This window comes from Cherax quadricarinatus, chromosome 30 (assembly GCF_038502225.1).
Source record: "Cherax quadricarinatus isolate ZL_2023a chromosome 30, ASM3850222v1, whole genome shotgun sequence".
In the NCBI taxonomy this organism is placed as follows: Eukaryota; Metazoa; Arthropoda; class Malacostraca; order Decapoda; family Parastacidae; genus Cherax; species Cherax quadricarinatus.
In genome coordinates, this window is record NC_091321.1 from 14,873,113 (window position 1) to 14,889,985 (window position 16,873).

General features: G+C 42.4%; 1 protein-coding gene across 2 annotated transcripts in view; it reads left to right on the forward strand.

Moving 5' to 3' along the window:
• The window catches only part of Snrk (SNF related kinase), a 374,848-nt gene that overhangs the window by 12,761 nt on the left and 345,214 nt on the right, over positions 1–16,873 (forward strand). The gene's annotated exons all lie outside the window — the stretch shown is intronic.

Genomic DNA, 16,873 nt, shown 5'->3' on the forward strand with positions numbered 1-16,873 from the left:
TAGGTGTTCCACAGTTTAATGCTTCATGTCTGTCTCCTTTTTTAAAGATTGGGACTACATTTGCTGTCTTCCATGCCTCAGGCAATCTCCCTGTTTCGATAGATGTATTGAATATTGTTGTTAGGGGTACACATAGCGCCTCTGCTCCCTCTCTCAATACCCATGGGGAGATGTTATCTGGCCCCATTGCCTTTGAGGTATCTAGCTCACTCAGAAGCCTCTTCACTTCTTCTGTGTGCGTGTGTTTGTGTGTCTGTGTGTGTCCGTCCATCTGACCATCTGTCTGAGTCTTCCTATGGGCTATTGATAAAAGTATGATGTTCACTGAGGTCAAATTTCATATCAAATCACTCAGTAGAGCGATCTGATGTGTGTGGTATCCAGCTGTGTTGTTGAAAATCAGTTAACATTTAACACTTGGCGGGCGGCTGCTGTGGAGGGCGTCACTTCCGATACCACAGTCTCAACTGCAGGCAGTTATGTAACATTATATGACAAAGGTGTGAGCATACCGTGCAGTGTCGCTATGACTAGTTGACGGCCTGATACAGCTATACACGCTTCATTTCCCTCATTTTCCTTCCTGCTGCTGCTGCTGAGCCAGTGTCGCTCTAAAGTTGTGTGTTAAAAGATTGGAAGAAAACACCTGATAAGGGGAAATGCAAATTGTTTAGTGTAAGAAGCATGCACTTTCAAATTCTTCCTCACCTCACCCCCATCATCATATTCACCTTACTACCTCCCCTTTCTTTCCTCTCTCTTCCCCTTTTCCCCCTCACCAACATTTAAGGAAGTTTTCTTACACCCTTGCTCACCTAGCAGTTAAATAATGGGTACCTGTATGTTAGCTGACATTTGCGAGTCTCGCGCAGAGAAAAATGTGTTAGGAACACTCCAGTACTGCTGGAATGTCATAACCTTTGTAAGAAAACGCTCCGGTTCTGTATGTAAGAATCCACGGTACATGCTGAATGTATTTAGGTATTGGGTAAAAAATGTCCGTGTACATAATGATGTTAAACCAAAAAATTCTTCAGTGTACATCACCCCTTTTCCTCTCTCCGCTGGGAGTTCAGGTGCGTTATCATGATAACGTAGAGCGCGCATAATATTTTGGCGTTTTCTTACGGCTGATCTTTTTTTTCTCTCTCTTACAGGGATGGCTTGATAAAGCGCTTTTAAAGTGATCAGATGGTGGGGAGAGTTGTGATAAGAAAGTCTTTTACAGTGTTGGTGAACATGTTTACAGAAGGACTAATAGTGTACTACAGAGGGTGATTAGTAGTACCACAACAAGGAAATGCTTTCACTAGATGTTAATGCTACGTTAGGTACGATGGTATGGGGCACCATAAATAGTATTTCGGCTTGGCTGGGATGCTAGCGTCATGGATTCGAGGCCCCTCCCCCATCTTATTAAAAAAATAGGAGTAGGTATAGTAGCTCTCGTTTGTGCTGATGGGAAATAGATCTGCTAGCCGTAGTTGGTGTTTAAGGTCCTGGTCATTTACCCTTCAGACATGGAACTAAAGCTACCACAAGCTCTGTTTACCATTTTATGCTGGGTATCGGCACAAGCGAGAGCTTTTGCGAACTCTCTTGCTTTAAGAGTGATGGTAATTTTGTATTTTTAATGTTTATTGATTTATTACTTTATATATGCTCAAAGTTTTTAAAACTTGCAATTTTATACTTTGTAATTATAAATTTATTTTGTTATAGACCTGATGATGAGAATAGATGATTCATGAAACATTATCATAGTGACTATGCCCTGGGCAGAAAGTATGGGAATGATTGCCCTAGTTGGATCATGTATTCACCGAATTGTCTTTACAGGGGTTCGAATATCAGTCCCTGGCCTATTTTCTTGTAACTAATACCTTGTAAAGGGTATGAGGGTTTGAACTTGGTCATATTATCTGGTATTCCCTCGCCTCTTAACCTGTACACACAAGCAGCTTGTGCGGGTGGTAGCTCCTGCTGGCATCGTTGCTGTGGGTGTCTGGTCACGGGGCTATGTATGGAGGTTCCACAAGGACGTCACTTCCCTCACCAAAGATAGTCACGTTGAGTGATTCTCCGTAAACAGGAAATTTACTGGCTTATGACAGCTGCTCACGTTATCACTGTGTGTTTACTTGTGAGTATGAGCAGTGAAGATTGGAGCTGAGCTCGTGGGTGGTGAGGAAGGTTGAGGTGGAGTTTGTGGGTGAGAGAGGTGGGGCAGGGCTTGTGCAAAGCGAAAGTGGGGTAAAACCGGGTAAAAATGATTTCAGTGTAAGAAGATAACACCAGTGTTATGTTTTTTTTATGAATCACTCAAATTTACATCTGGAAGACACAGGAAAAACTCCAAGGGTGTACACAGCCCCTTACGTGAGGGGAAAGGCATGGTATGCTGCACTAAATATCCCTAATGAAAAACAGGGTTGTAAAAAAATACACTACGAGGTAACAGAATAAGCATAAAAAGCCTAGGGCTTTTCAGAACCTTCCGTTATACAGGTACTAATTTTAATATTTAAAGTTCTGTGTTAGTATTTATGATGTACGTTCGAGAGAACGAAGGGAAAGTTGTTAGTCGTGGAAGTGATGGAGGGTCATAAATTGCTATAACCCTTTTCTTATGGGATAGCAAAAACTTTTGTTTAGGCCCGAACATGATTTTTTTAACCCCCGGCAAAACACTGGAGCAGGAGGCGACCTTCCTTACGAGGGTTGTAATGTCACCTCACCAATCACTGTCCAGACAAGAGCATGAGAGAGGTGACCTTCCTTGCCTTGAGGGTTATAATATCACATAACCAATCACTGTCAAGACTAGAGCAGGAGTCGGCCAGAGGGTTACAATGTCAGCAGACTGGCTGACTCACGTTTAAGAAAGGGGATAACACAGAAAGTCCTTGACCAGGACCTAGAGGAAAGGGATTATGAACAAGTTCCTTCTCTGAACAAGGTCAGTGTGAGATTAAGTAAATGATTGCGTTTGGGGAATTACCTGTGTATTTACCAGTAACTGGCAGTTCATCCCGGAACCACCACCAGGCGCACCACTATAATTATTATTATGTATTTCATTTATTACCTATATTGTAGAGCTAGTGCAGTTGTATGACTTCATCAGATTCGTCTCTACAGTAGCAATTAATGTGTACCTTAGGCATGTTTCAAGAGGAGCATCTTGATGTTCATGTTCACTTTGGTAACATGGCGTTCACCTGACGTTAAAAGAGAAACTTCATTAGTGCCATGTTCACTTTACCTCCTCTTTGGAGAAAACTTAACTCCAATTCCTCAAGTGTTATGTAGCCCCTACAGATTTAGCACTTCTAAATAAATACAAGAGCAACGAGAGTAATAATATTAATTGTGGTAACGTAGTGTGCATCTTACGTTATTTTTGAAAATATGCGTTTGTAAGATTTACGCTTACTTCAGTAACATGATGTGCAATATAGGTCAGTTGTAAGAGTAGTTTTAGGTGGTTCACGTTCGCTTTGCTGTGATAATCAAATGTGCAACATAGGTGAGTTGTAAGGGGGATTTCATGTGGTTCACTGTCACTCTACAGTGATAATCAGATGTGTGCAACTCATCCGGTGGAGGCTCACGTAACTGGGGATGTTACTATTTACAGCACTGACTGACCACAGCGCTACAAGGTCGACCCGTGTGCAACAACACGCAATCCTCATGCATTTAATGATTTTATTTGTGGTGTGTATGCATTTATATATATGTCGTGCCGAATAGGCAGAACTTGCGATCTTGGCTTAAATAGCAACGCTCATCTTGCCATATAGGACAAGTGAAAATTTGTGTATGCAATAATTTCTCCAAAACCATTCTGAACCTAACGAAAAAAATATATTTGATTGTGTTTGTTTAGTACTAAATTACTGTAAACGTATTTAAAATATATTGAGTTGGGTTAGGCTAAAATAAATTGATCTTGTTATAATAAGGTTAGGTAAGTTTTCTAAGATTCTTTTGGTGCAAAATTAAAATTTTTTACATTAACATTAATGAAAAAAAATATATCTTTAAACGTATAAGAGAAAATTTCAGAAAAGACTTAATTTTAAATGAGTTCTTGCTAATTGACCAGTTTTACATATTCGGCACGACATATATATATATATATATATATATATATATATATATATATATATATATATATATATATATATATATATGCAATAAGATCACAGTAAACAGGTGATTTCAAAATATGCAAAACAACCACTCTGAAAGAATAGAGAAATTCCAAGCGCTTTCGTGACTACTCACATTATCAAGGAACTATGGTTCGCTTGATAATGTGAGTAGTCACTAAAGAGCTTGGACTTTCTCTATTCTTTCAGAGTGTGTGTTTTTCATATATATATATATATATATATATATATATATATATATATATATATATATATATTTAGAACAATATAATTTATTTGCTTCATAGAATAGTATTCAATTTGGATAATAAAAGAAAGCCCTTATTATTTAATAGAGTAACTGAAGTAACCTTTAATTGTTGATTTCAAACATTACACTGTAACTTATTCTGACGGGATCTTGCAGCTCTGCGCGGAGTCTACAGCACTTACCCGAATCCTGGAACTCTTCATCCGAATGCTTTTCAGTAAGGATGGAAGCGTCGCCAGAAACTAGGCACGACTACACACAAGTAGCCAGCCCTGAAGTGCATAACCCTCCCCTCCTCTCTCTCTCTCTCTCTCTCTCTCTGAGGAGGTAGAGGGTAGGGAGAAACGTTTTTCTGTACTATCCATGTACAATATATTAGATAAAAGAACATAAGGACAATTAACAAGACATTCAGTGCTGGTAGGTTTCGCTTGATAAGGCTCCTGGAGAGCGATATGTACCCGCGCTCATTTTCTCTTGTATCCTGCCTCGGTAGGTAATAATAAGAACATAAGAACATAAGAACGAAGGAACACTGCAGAAGGCCTACTGGCCCATGCGAGGCAGGTCCAAGTCCCTACCGGCTTAAGCCAATGCACCCAACCTAGTCAGGTCAGGTCACATTGACTTAAGGGAGGAACACGGCAACCGACCTGTTAGCACAAGCTATCAGGTCCAACTCACACCCACCCACATCTACTCATGTATTTATCCAACCTATTTTTAAAGCTACACAACGTTCTGGCCTCTATAACTGTACTTGGGAGTTTGTTCCACTCATCCACAACTCTATTACCAAACCAGTACTTTCCTATATCCCTCCTGAATCTGAATTTTTCCAACTTAAAACCATTGCTGCGAGTCCTGTCTAGGCTAGATATTTTCAGCACACTATTTACATCCCCTTTATTTATTCCTGTCTTCCACTTATAAACCTCAATCATATCCCCCCTAATTCTACGTCTTTCTAGAGAGTGCAGTTTCAGGGCCCTTAGTCTATCCTCATAGGGAAGGTTTCTGATACATGGGATCATCTTTGTCATCCTCCTTTGTACATTTTCCAGAGAATTTATATCCATTCTGTAATACGGTGACCAAAACTGTGCAGCATAATCTAAATGAGGCCTAACCAAGGATGTATAGAGTTGAAGAACAACCTGAGGACTCCTATTATTTATGCTTCTTGATATGAAGCCAAGGATTCTATTAGCTTTATTGCGAACACTTATGCACTGTTGTCTTGGTTTCAGATTACTGCTAACCAGAACTCCTAAATCTTTTTCGCAATCCGTAATATTAAGATCTACATTATTTAGTTTATATGTGGCATGGTTATTGTCCTGTCCAACATTTAGAACTTTGCATTTGTCTATATTAAACTGCATCTGCCACTTCTCCGACCACTGCATCAGTCTATTCAAATCTTCCTGGAGTGCTCGAATGTCCTCGTCAGAATGAATTCGACGGCCTATTTTGGTGTCATCGGCAAACTTGCCGATGTCGCTCTTTATGCCCTCATCTATGTCGTTTATGTAGATTGTGAACAGCAGGGGGCCCAACACTGACCCCTGTGGAACACCGCTCGTGACGCTTCCCCACTCTGATTTCTCCCCATTTATGCAAACTCTCTGCTGCCTATTTGTCAACCATGCCTCTATCCAGGAAAAAATTTCTCCTCCTATTCCATGTGCTTTAATTTTCCTCAATAGTCTCTGATGTGGGACCCTGTCAAAAGCCTTACTGAAGTCCATATACACAATATCATATTCATTACCATGATCTACCTCCTCAAATACCTTAGTGAAAAAAGTTAATAAATTCGTAAGGCAGGAACGCCCCTTTGTAAAACCATGCTGAGATTCGTTGATTAATTTATGCTTTTCAAGGTGGCTACGAACTGCCTCGGCAATTATTGATTCCATAAATTTTCCCACTATGGAGGTTAGGCTTATTGGTCTATAGTTCGAAGCTAAGGACCTGTCACCTGTTTTGAAAATAGGTATCACATTTGCCATTTTCCACTTATCTGGCACCATGCCAGTTTGTAGTGATATGTTGAAAAGATTAGCCAAAGGTGTGCTAAGCTCCTCTTTACATTCCTTTAGAACCCTTGCATACAGTTCATCAGGGCCTGGGGATTTGTTAGGTTTTAATTTATCTATTTGCCTAAGGACCATGTCACTTGTGACCCTAATAGTGCACAGTTTATTATCGTCCTGTTCTACATAATTTATCATTACTGGAATATCGCTGGTATCCTCCTGTGTAAAAACTGAGAGGAAGTATGTGTTAAAAATTCTACACATTTCCTTATCACTGTCAGTGAGCTGACCCGAGGAACTTTTGAGTGGGCCTATCTTGTCCCTGATCTTACTTCTGTATACCTGAAAGAATCCTTTTGGGTTAGTCTTCGATTCTCTTGCAACTTTAACCTCATAATCTCTATTTGCTTTTCTAATTCCCTTTTTTATTTCTCTCTTTAACTGAATATATCGATTTCTTAATTGCCCCTCTCCTCTTTTGATTTGCCTATATATGCCTCTCTTTTGACCAATCAGATATTTTAATCTATTGTTCATCCATTTAGGATCATTTTTGTTTGATCTGATTTCCCTATTTGGAACATAATTTGACTGAGCAGCTAGAACTATGCCCTGGAAAGCATCATATCGGCAACCATCACTACCTACCTGACCCCTAGTCAGGTCATTCCAGTTCAGCCCACCTAAGTAATTTTTCAGTCCTATGAAATCAGCCAAGCGAAAGTCAGGGACGGAGACTTGATTGCCATTATTAGGGGAATTCCATGATATGTTAAAACTGAGTGATTTGTGATCACTCTCCCCAAGCTCATCATTAACCTCAAGATTATTAATTAGTGTTTCCCTACTGGCAAGAACCAAGTCAAGGAGGTTATTTCCCCTAGTTGGCTCTGTCACAAACTGTTTTAAAAAACAATCCTGGATCGTATCAAGAAAGTCACCCGACTCTAAATTTCCTGTCAAATTGCTCCAGTCAATCTGTCTATAGTTGAAATCTCCCATTAGCACAACATTTTCGTATGTAGATGCCTTACGAATTTCGTCCCATAGAAGTTTACTGCACTCCCTATCAAGATTTGGGGCCCTGTAAATCACACCCAAAATTAGTTTTTCTCGGCCCTCGAGAAGCTGTAACCAAACAGATTCAGTGGCTGACGCTTCTAATTTAATATCTTGTCTAACACAACAATTTAAATTGTCTCTGACATACATCGCTACTCCACCACCTTTCCTGTTGACCCTGTCAGTGTGGAATAATTTATAGCCTTGTATGTGACATTCAGAGGGCATCTCTCTATCTTTCAGATTGAGCCAGGTCTCTGTTATAGCAATAATATCTATGTTTCCTGCACTTGCAATTAATCTTAGCTCATCTATCTTATTTCTAACACTCCTGCTATTAGTATAGTAAACCTTAAGGGAGCTAGTCCCTTGCTGCCCTCTGCTGTCCCCCTTTGTTTGCTGACCTGTTCTATTGTCTTTATTTATAACTTCATGCTGAATGCCTTTTATACATTTACTGTTTCCAACCCTAGTGTTGGAACCTGCTTGTTTCCCACACACACCCATACCTCTATCTTCCATCAGTTTAAAATCATAGGCATTTCACCAATGGCCTTCTCAATCGAGTCTGCAAGTGCTACCACCCCTGCCCCAGAGAGATGAACCCCATCCCTTGCATACATATCATGTTTGCCATAAAAGTTGTTCCAGTTGTCAATGAATGGGATTGCAAGTTCCTTGCAGTATCTGTCTAGCCAGCAATTTACACCAATTGCCCTAGACAACCATTCATTTCCTACTCCCCTTCTAGGCAAGATGCTACATATGATTGGGATCCCTCCCTTAGACTTAATGAAATCTATAGCTGACCTGTACTTATCTAGCAGCTCTTCTCTCCTACCCTTCCCAATATCATTTCCACCAGCACTGAGACAGATAATGGGCTTGTTCCCATTACCTGACATGATATTATCCAGTCTGTTGACAATGTCCCCAACACCAGCTCCAGGGAAGCACACTCTATCTCTCATCTTCTTATTCCTATTACAAAAAGCACGATCAACATATCTTACCTGAGAGTCACCAACCACAAGAATGCGCTTACCTTCATTAGCAGGGGCAGTAGTACCCTTACCTTCACTGGCCACTGAAGTACATTCATCCTGGAGAACAGAGAAGCGATTTCCTACCTTCAGATCTGCACTCTTAACTTTCCTTACTCTGATGCGCCTCCCATTACTGTGAACAACTCGCCACTTGTAGCAGGTGCTGGGCTGCACCTCACTGCTGGTAGCCGTTGCTACCACCCCACCAACAGCCTCCTCACAGTGAGAGACAGACTGCACCTCACTGCTAGAAGCCTCATTCCCCACATCTCCAACCACCTCACACTCTCTCCCAGGCCCATTGAGGTGGACCTTCAGCCTCCTAATCTCCTCCTGGAGAAGCAAGACCTCCTCCTTCAACTCTCCAACCTCAGCTTTTAAAACACTGTAGAAGCAAGCCATGCTTTGTAACCGTCCACGCTAATCCCCAAGCAGCTCAGGGTCTGTGACCTCACGTGACGACTGACCACTGAACACTGACGACTGACCACTGAACACTGACGACTGAGTGATCCCAGAAAGTGGAGGGAATATCAGGAACCCTTCACTGGTACTGGGGAGAGAATAACAGGTAGAATAAATCGTGTAATATTTACTAATTGAGGAAGCCAGGTCTGAGACCTGGCCCGGCGGGGTCATCCAGCAGCACCTAGTCGGAGAGAGGGAAAAACTCGCCTTTGAAGGAGACTGCTCTGTATGACCCTTGTGGGTTTAGCGCTTAGTTATGATTATAAAAATGAAGTAGAGGAAAATCTGGACACTCACACTGCACGAGTGGTCCAACAAGTGGCTGCTTGAGTTCAGTGCTAAGAAGTGGAAAGTGCTGAAACAGAGCGTCTGGGACAGAGTGGTGGCAGCACATCAACTGAGAGGGAAGTACCTCACCCAAGATAACGAAGACATCTATCTACCGCGAAGGTGACATAATCCATACTTGCAGCCTCAGACTGCCTCATGATGCCTGACTGTCATGATCACGGTCTTCAGGTAACTGACGGTCATGATCACGGTCTTCAGGTAACTGACGGTCATGATCACGGTCTTCAGGTAACTGTTAATTGATCCATGGTTGCTAATGTTTACAGCATAAGATGATATTAGATGGGGAAGCACGAAATTCATAGAGGTCTTATGATCCCTAAAGAATAGGACTAACTCAGGTTTGATCCGAGGAAGTAGAGAGTAGCTCCAGTTCCCTGGATTAAGAACCCTTGATCGGCGTCATTCCCCCTATCTTCAGGGGATAAGAATATTAACTCTGGATAACGAGTTGGGTCTAACATGGATTAAATAAGTAAATAAGCCTTGCAAATTATGCTATATGATCGAAGACTGGCCCAAGAGCTGGAGCTCGGCTGATGTAAACTTAAATAGGTAATTACACTGGCTTAACTGCAGTGGTGAGTCGGGCGTGGAGGGGAAAAGATGGAAGGTGGGGCAAAAGGGAGGGAGGGAGAGACAGGAAAGAAGGACTAGGAGGAAAAGACAAGAGGAAGGGAGGGAAGGATGGAGGGGCAAGAGGGAGTATTGGAAACTCATCATGAGGCTTAATTGGCCCTCTGTTGCAAACACTTTCATCGATCCACCACAAGTGAATGAAGAAAATGTTGGCTCAGGAGAGTCTCACTGCGCTCTCGCTCTCTCTCTCTCTCTCTCTCTCTCTCTCTCTCTCTCTCTCTCTCTCTCTCTCTCTCTCTCTCTCTCTCTCTCTCTCTCTCTCTCTCTCTCTCTCTCCCCCTCTCCCCCCTCCCCCCCTCCCCCTCCCCCCTCCCCCCTCCCCCCCCTCCCCCCTCCCCCTCCCTCCTCCTCCTGTTGCTAATATATGTAAATGACGCACCAGAAGGGATTGAGTTATTTGTGTTTGCTTGTGATGTAAAACAAATGAGACGGCCAAGAACAGGAGAGGATCGAGATGGGTTCCTGGAAGATCTAGACAGACTGTAGATGTCGTCCAAGAAATGGCTGCTGGAGTTCAGTCCAAACAAATGCATTGCCATGCTGATTTGAGGAGGCGAGGAAACTACAAAATCTGCGAAGAAAGAGGACTTAGAAGGGGGGTGGGATATCACGCCAAACATATTACCAGAACTACAGATAAATCTTCCCCTCAAAGGAGGTTCCTTGACACTGGTGAGGGGCTCTCGATCTAGGGAATTGGATCTGTGCTCCGGTTCCCTGAATTGAATCTGAATACCTTCCATATCCCCCCCCACATGCGCTGTATAATCCTACGGGTTTAGCGCTCCCCCATGATTGTAATATGCAAGACCAGCAAACTTCGTAACGGCATCAGGAGCGTGAACGGATAATCCACCAGAAGTTTATACATGAAACATACTGGTATTATTATTATTGTTATTATCATCATCATCATTATGGGTTCATCTTCAGGTAAATTTCGGGTAATGACTAACCTCGATACAAAATAGGCGCTTCGAGCCACAAATTTACTCCGGAAATAACTGAAGGCATACTAAAAATATTAATAATGTAAATATTTGCGTATAACCCAAAGAGGCATTTTCATAATGTGTATAGTAAGGTAAAAATGAATGTGCAATTATATGTAACGTTGCAAGTAATAGCGTATTTGGTGTTATATTTTCAGTTACAGGGTAGAGAATGTCAGACCACAGGAACTATCAAGGCACTAGGATATACAGGAACTATCAAGGCACCAGGATGCACAGGAACTATCAAGGCACTAGGATATACAGGAACTATCAAGGCACCAGGATACACAGGAACTATCAAGGCACTAGGATATACAGGAACTATCAAGGCACCAGGATACACAGGAACTATCAAGGCACTAGGATATACAGGAACTATCAAGGCACCAGGATACACAGGAACTATCAAGGCACTAGGATATACAGGAACTATCAAGGCACCAGGATACACAGGAACTATCAAGGCACTAGGATATACAGGAACTATCAAGGCACCAGGATGCACAGGAACTATCAAGGCACTAGGATATACAGGAACTATCAAGGCACCAGGATACACAGGAACTATCAAGGCACTAGGATATACAGGAACTATCAAGGCACCAGGATACACAGGAACTATCAAGGCATCAGGATACACAGGAAGTATCAAGGCACCAGGATACACAGGAACTATCAAGGCACCAGGATACACAGGAACTATCAAGGCACCAGGATACACAGGAACTATCAAGGCACCAGGATACACAGGAAGTATCAAGGCACCAGGATACACAGGAACTACCAAGGCACCAGGATACACAGGAACTATCAAGGCACTAGGATACACAGGAACTATCGAGGCACCAGGATACACAGGAACTATCGAGGCACCAGGATACACAGGAACTATAAAGGCACGAGGATACACAGGAACTATCAAGGCACCAGGATACACAAGAACTATCAAGGCATCAGGATACACAGGAAGTATCAAGGCACCAGGATACACAGGAACTATCAAGGCACCAGGATACACAGGAAGTATCAAGGCACCAGGATACACAGGAACTACCAAGGCACCAGGATACACAGGAACTATCAAGGCACTAGGATACACAGAAACTATCAAGGCACCAGGATACACAGGAACTATCAAGGCATCAGTATACACAGGAACTATCAAGGCACCAGGATACACAGAAACTATCAAGGCATCAGGATACACAGGAACTATCAAGGCACCAGGATACACAGGAACTATCAAGGCATCAGGATACACAGGAACTATCAAGGCACCAGGATACACAGGAACTATCAAGGCACCAGGATACACAGGAGCTATCAAGGTACCAGGGTACACAGGAACTATCAAGGCACCAGGATACACAGGAACTATCAAGGCACCAGGATACACAGGAACTATAAAAGCACTAGGATACACAGGAACTATCAAGGCACCAGGATACACAGGAACTATCAAGGCATCAGGATACACAGGAACTATCAAGGCACCAGGATACACAGGAACTATCAAGGCACCAGGATACACAGGAACTATCAAGGTACCAGGATACACAGGAACTATCAAGGCACCAGGATACACAGGAACTATCAAGGCACCAGGATACACAGGAACTATCAAGGCACCAGGATACACAGAAACTATCAAGGCACAGGATACACAGGAACTATAAGGCACCAGGATACACAGAAACTATCAAGGCACCAGGATACACAGGAACTATCAAGGCACCAGGATACACAGGAACTATCAAGGCATCATGATACACTGGAACTATCAAGGCACCAGGATACACAGGAACTATCAAGGAACCAGGATACACAGGAACTATCAAGGCACCAGGCACAGAAACTATCAAGGCACCAGGATACATAGGAACTATCAAGGCACCATGATACACAGGAACTATCAAGGCACCAGGATACACAGGAACTATCAAGGCACCAGGATACACAGGAACTATCAAGGCACCAGGATACACAGGAACTATCAAGGCACCAGGATAAACAGGAACTATCAAAGCACCAGCATACACAGGAATTATTAAGGCACCAGGATACACAGCTGTTAACATACCTGGATACACAGCTGTTAACATACCAGGATACATAACTTAACATACCTGGATACACAGCTGTTAACATACCAGGATACACAGCTGTTAACATACCAGGATACACAGCTGTTAACATTCCAGGATTACACAGCTGTTAACATACCTGGATACACAGCTGTTAACATACCAGGATACACAGCTGTTAACATACCAGGATACACAGCTGTTAACATACCTGGATACACAGCTGTTAACATACGAGGATACACAGCTGTTAACATACCCGGATACACAGCTGTTAACATACCTGGATACACAGCTGTTAACATACCAGGATATACAGCTGTTAACATACCAGGATACACAGCTGTTAACATACCAGGATACACAGCTGTTAACGTACCAGGATACACAGCTGTTAACATACCAGGATACACAGCTGTTAACGTACCAGGATACACAGCTGTTAACATACCAGGATGCACAGCTGTTAACATACCATCATACACAGCTGTTAACATACCAGGATGCACAGCTGTTAACATACCAAGATGCACAGCTGTTAACATACCAGGATACACAGCTGTTAACATACCTGGATACACAGCTGTTAGCATACCAGGATTGTAGATGAATGGTTCACAGAACCGACACGTTGATAAATTAGACAATCCTGTCAGACACTGCAACTTCTTGGGATCTTAATACTTAGGAATTCTTCGCTTGCTTAACCCTTGGGCACGACCTACTTCCACATTGGGCAAATGTGACACCACCTATGACTGCTGCACCTCTCCTACCTACGGTTTATAAGCTCCTTCTCGGCTCATATGCCGTATTCTACTCAAGATTGATGGACTGACCACATCGACTCAAGGTTGAGGGACTGATTACCTCATTCTCAGCATATTCTTCAAGCTTCTCCTGTGTATGGACTGATGAAGCCACTGTGTGGCGAAACGTTTCCTTAATAAAGATACCCAAGAGTTGCACATGTGTCTAATTTATCAACATACCTGGATACACAGCTGTTAACATACCAGGATACACAGCTGTTAACATACCAGGATACACAGCTGTTAACATACCTGGATACACAGCTGTTAACATACCAGGATACACAGCCGTTAACATACCAGGATACACAGCTGTTAACATACCAGGATACACAGCTGTTAGCATACCAGGATACACAGCTGTTAACATACCAGGATACACAGCTGTTAACATACCAGGATACACAGCTGTTAACATACGAGGATACACAGCTGTTAACATACCCGGATACACAGCTGTTAACATACCAGGATACATAGCTGTTAATATACCAGGATACACAGCTGTTAACATACCAGGATACACAGCTGTTAACATACCAGGATACACAGCTGTTAACATACCAGGATACACAGCTGTTAACATACCAGGATACACAGCTGTTAACATACCAGGATACACAGCTGTTAGCATACCAGGATACACAGCTGTTAACATACCAGGATACACAGCTGTTAACATACCAGGATACACAGCTGTTAACATATCAGGATGCACAGCTGTTAACATACCAGGATACACAGCTGTTAACTTACCAGGATACACAGCTGTTAACATACCAGGATACACAGCTGTTAACATACCAGGATACACAGCTGTTAACATACCAGGATACACAGCTGTTAACATACCAGGATACGCAGCTGTTAACATACCAGGATACACAGCTGTTAACATACCAGGATACATAGCTGTTAACATACCAGGACACACAGCTGTTAACATACCAGGATACACAGCTGTTAACATACCAGGATACACAGCTGTTAACATACCAGGATACACAGCTGTTAACATACCATCATACACAGCTGTTAACATACCAGGATACACAGCTGTTAACATACCAGGATACACAGCTGTTAACATACCAGGATACACAGCTGTTAACATACCAGGATACACAGCTGTTAACATATCAGGATGCATATTTAATGAATTCTCGTGGCCGAAGTGCTTGACCTTTGCCTTTAATATACATTTAATACATTTCGCGGGTTTTCTTACTCCCGCTACCCGGCCCTGGGCCAGCTTGTCTAGTGCTTTCTGGTCAACCAGGCTGTTGCTGCTGTCGGCCTGCTGGACTGTATATCCATCACAGCCTGGTTTATCCAGCACTTGGCGGAGATATGGGTCAGGTTTCCTCTTGAAGACTTCTACACTTGTCCCAGCAGTGTTTCTGATATCTTATGTTAAGATGTTGAGTAGTCTGCGACCACGGATGTTGATACAATGTTCTCTTATTGTGCCCACGGCGCCGCTCCTTTTCACTGGGTTTATTTTACATCCTCACCTATATTTCTCACTCCTGTGTGTTATGGTAGTGTGCAGATTTGGGATGAGGCCCCTCAAGTAGTGTTTCAGAAAACATGTGGCATGTCGAATTATTTTTATATATTACGATTAGAATATATAATCTACCAAGATACTCTCATTCTTCATTTTGCTCTCTCTTCCCTTCCCTTCAGTTATCTCTCTCTCCACTTTTTGCTTCTAGATATCCGCTTATTTTCCTAGTATTCCTGTAGTGTCGTGAATGTATTTCATATAAGCTTGCCTTCACGTTACATCGTTGTACATTAGTTATATTTTCTCCCAATTGATTATTGAAGGAATACGCTGGAAAACGAGTATGACTGTGCGCACTGGGAAACAGACACCACAGTGTGCGCACTGGGAAACAGACACCATAGTGTGCGCACTGGAAAACAGACACCACAGTGTGCGCACTAGGAAACAGACACCACAGTGTGCGCACTGGAAAACAGACACCACAGTGTGCGCACTAGGAAACAAACACCACAGTGTGCGCACTGGGAAACAAGCACCACAGTGTGCGCACTGGGAAACAAACACCAGTGTGCGCACTGGGAAACAAACACCACAGCGTGCGCACTGGGAAACAAACACCAGTGTGCGCACTGGAAAACAAATACGACAGTGTGCGCACTGGAAAACAAACACTACAGTGTGCGCACTCTGAAACAGACACCACTGTGTGCGCTTTAGTCCTCAGAAACAGACACTGGGTTGTGGTTTCGTGTTGGATCACGCCACCATAAGCCCTGTATCACTTATTTGCTTACCAGAGAATTAAGTTTTTCTTCTCGGTGAAATACTTTCTTTCGTGTTTGAGGTCGATTTTCGTATGATGGAGAACTTGATTTTCTGGGTCACTTCTCTCAGGTGGGACTCGTTTCTTTTCCTTTAAGGAGTTAATTCGTTTTACCTTGGATATTCTTACGTGTGTTTTGTATGTATTTTTGTTATTCTCAAGAGTGCTGAGTGATCACCCTGGTTAAAGCGCTCTTCAAGTCCCGAATCTTACTTCCTTTTAGAGGGACCTTCACGTCGCAGGTTTTACTCGCCAGTTTCGTCTTGGAGTCATGCATTTTAATGTTGGGTTTCGTCTTGGAGTCATGCATTTTAATGTTGGGGCTTTGGCATTGTGATTCTGGACTGATTGAGTGGTTGACATTTTTGCGCAGCTTTACTCTGCCTTTACTGAAGATTGCATCAAGATTTTGGGTAGATGCATTTCATATCCTGACAGGATTGGGCTTGGTTTCTGGGTGAATGTTTCATGGGGATGGACGTGTATAAACCTGCACTCTTTCTACCTAAGCTTTTAGGTTAAATTTACACACACACACACACACATTTTATATATATATATATATATATATATATATATATATATATATATATATATATATATATATATA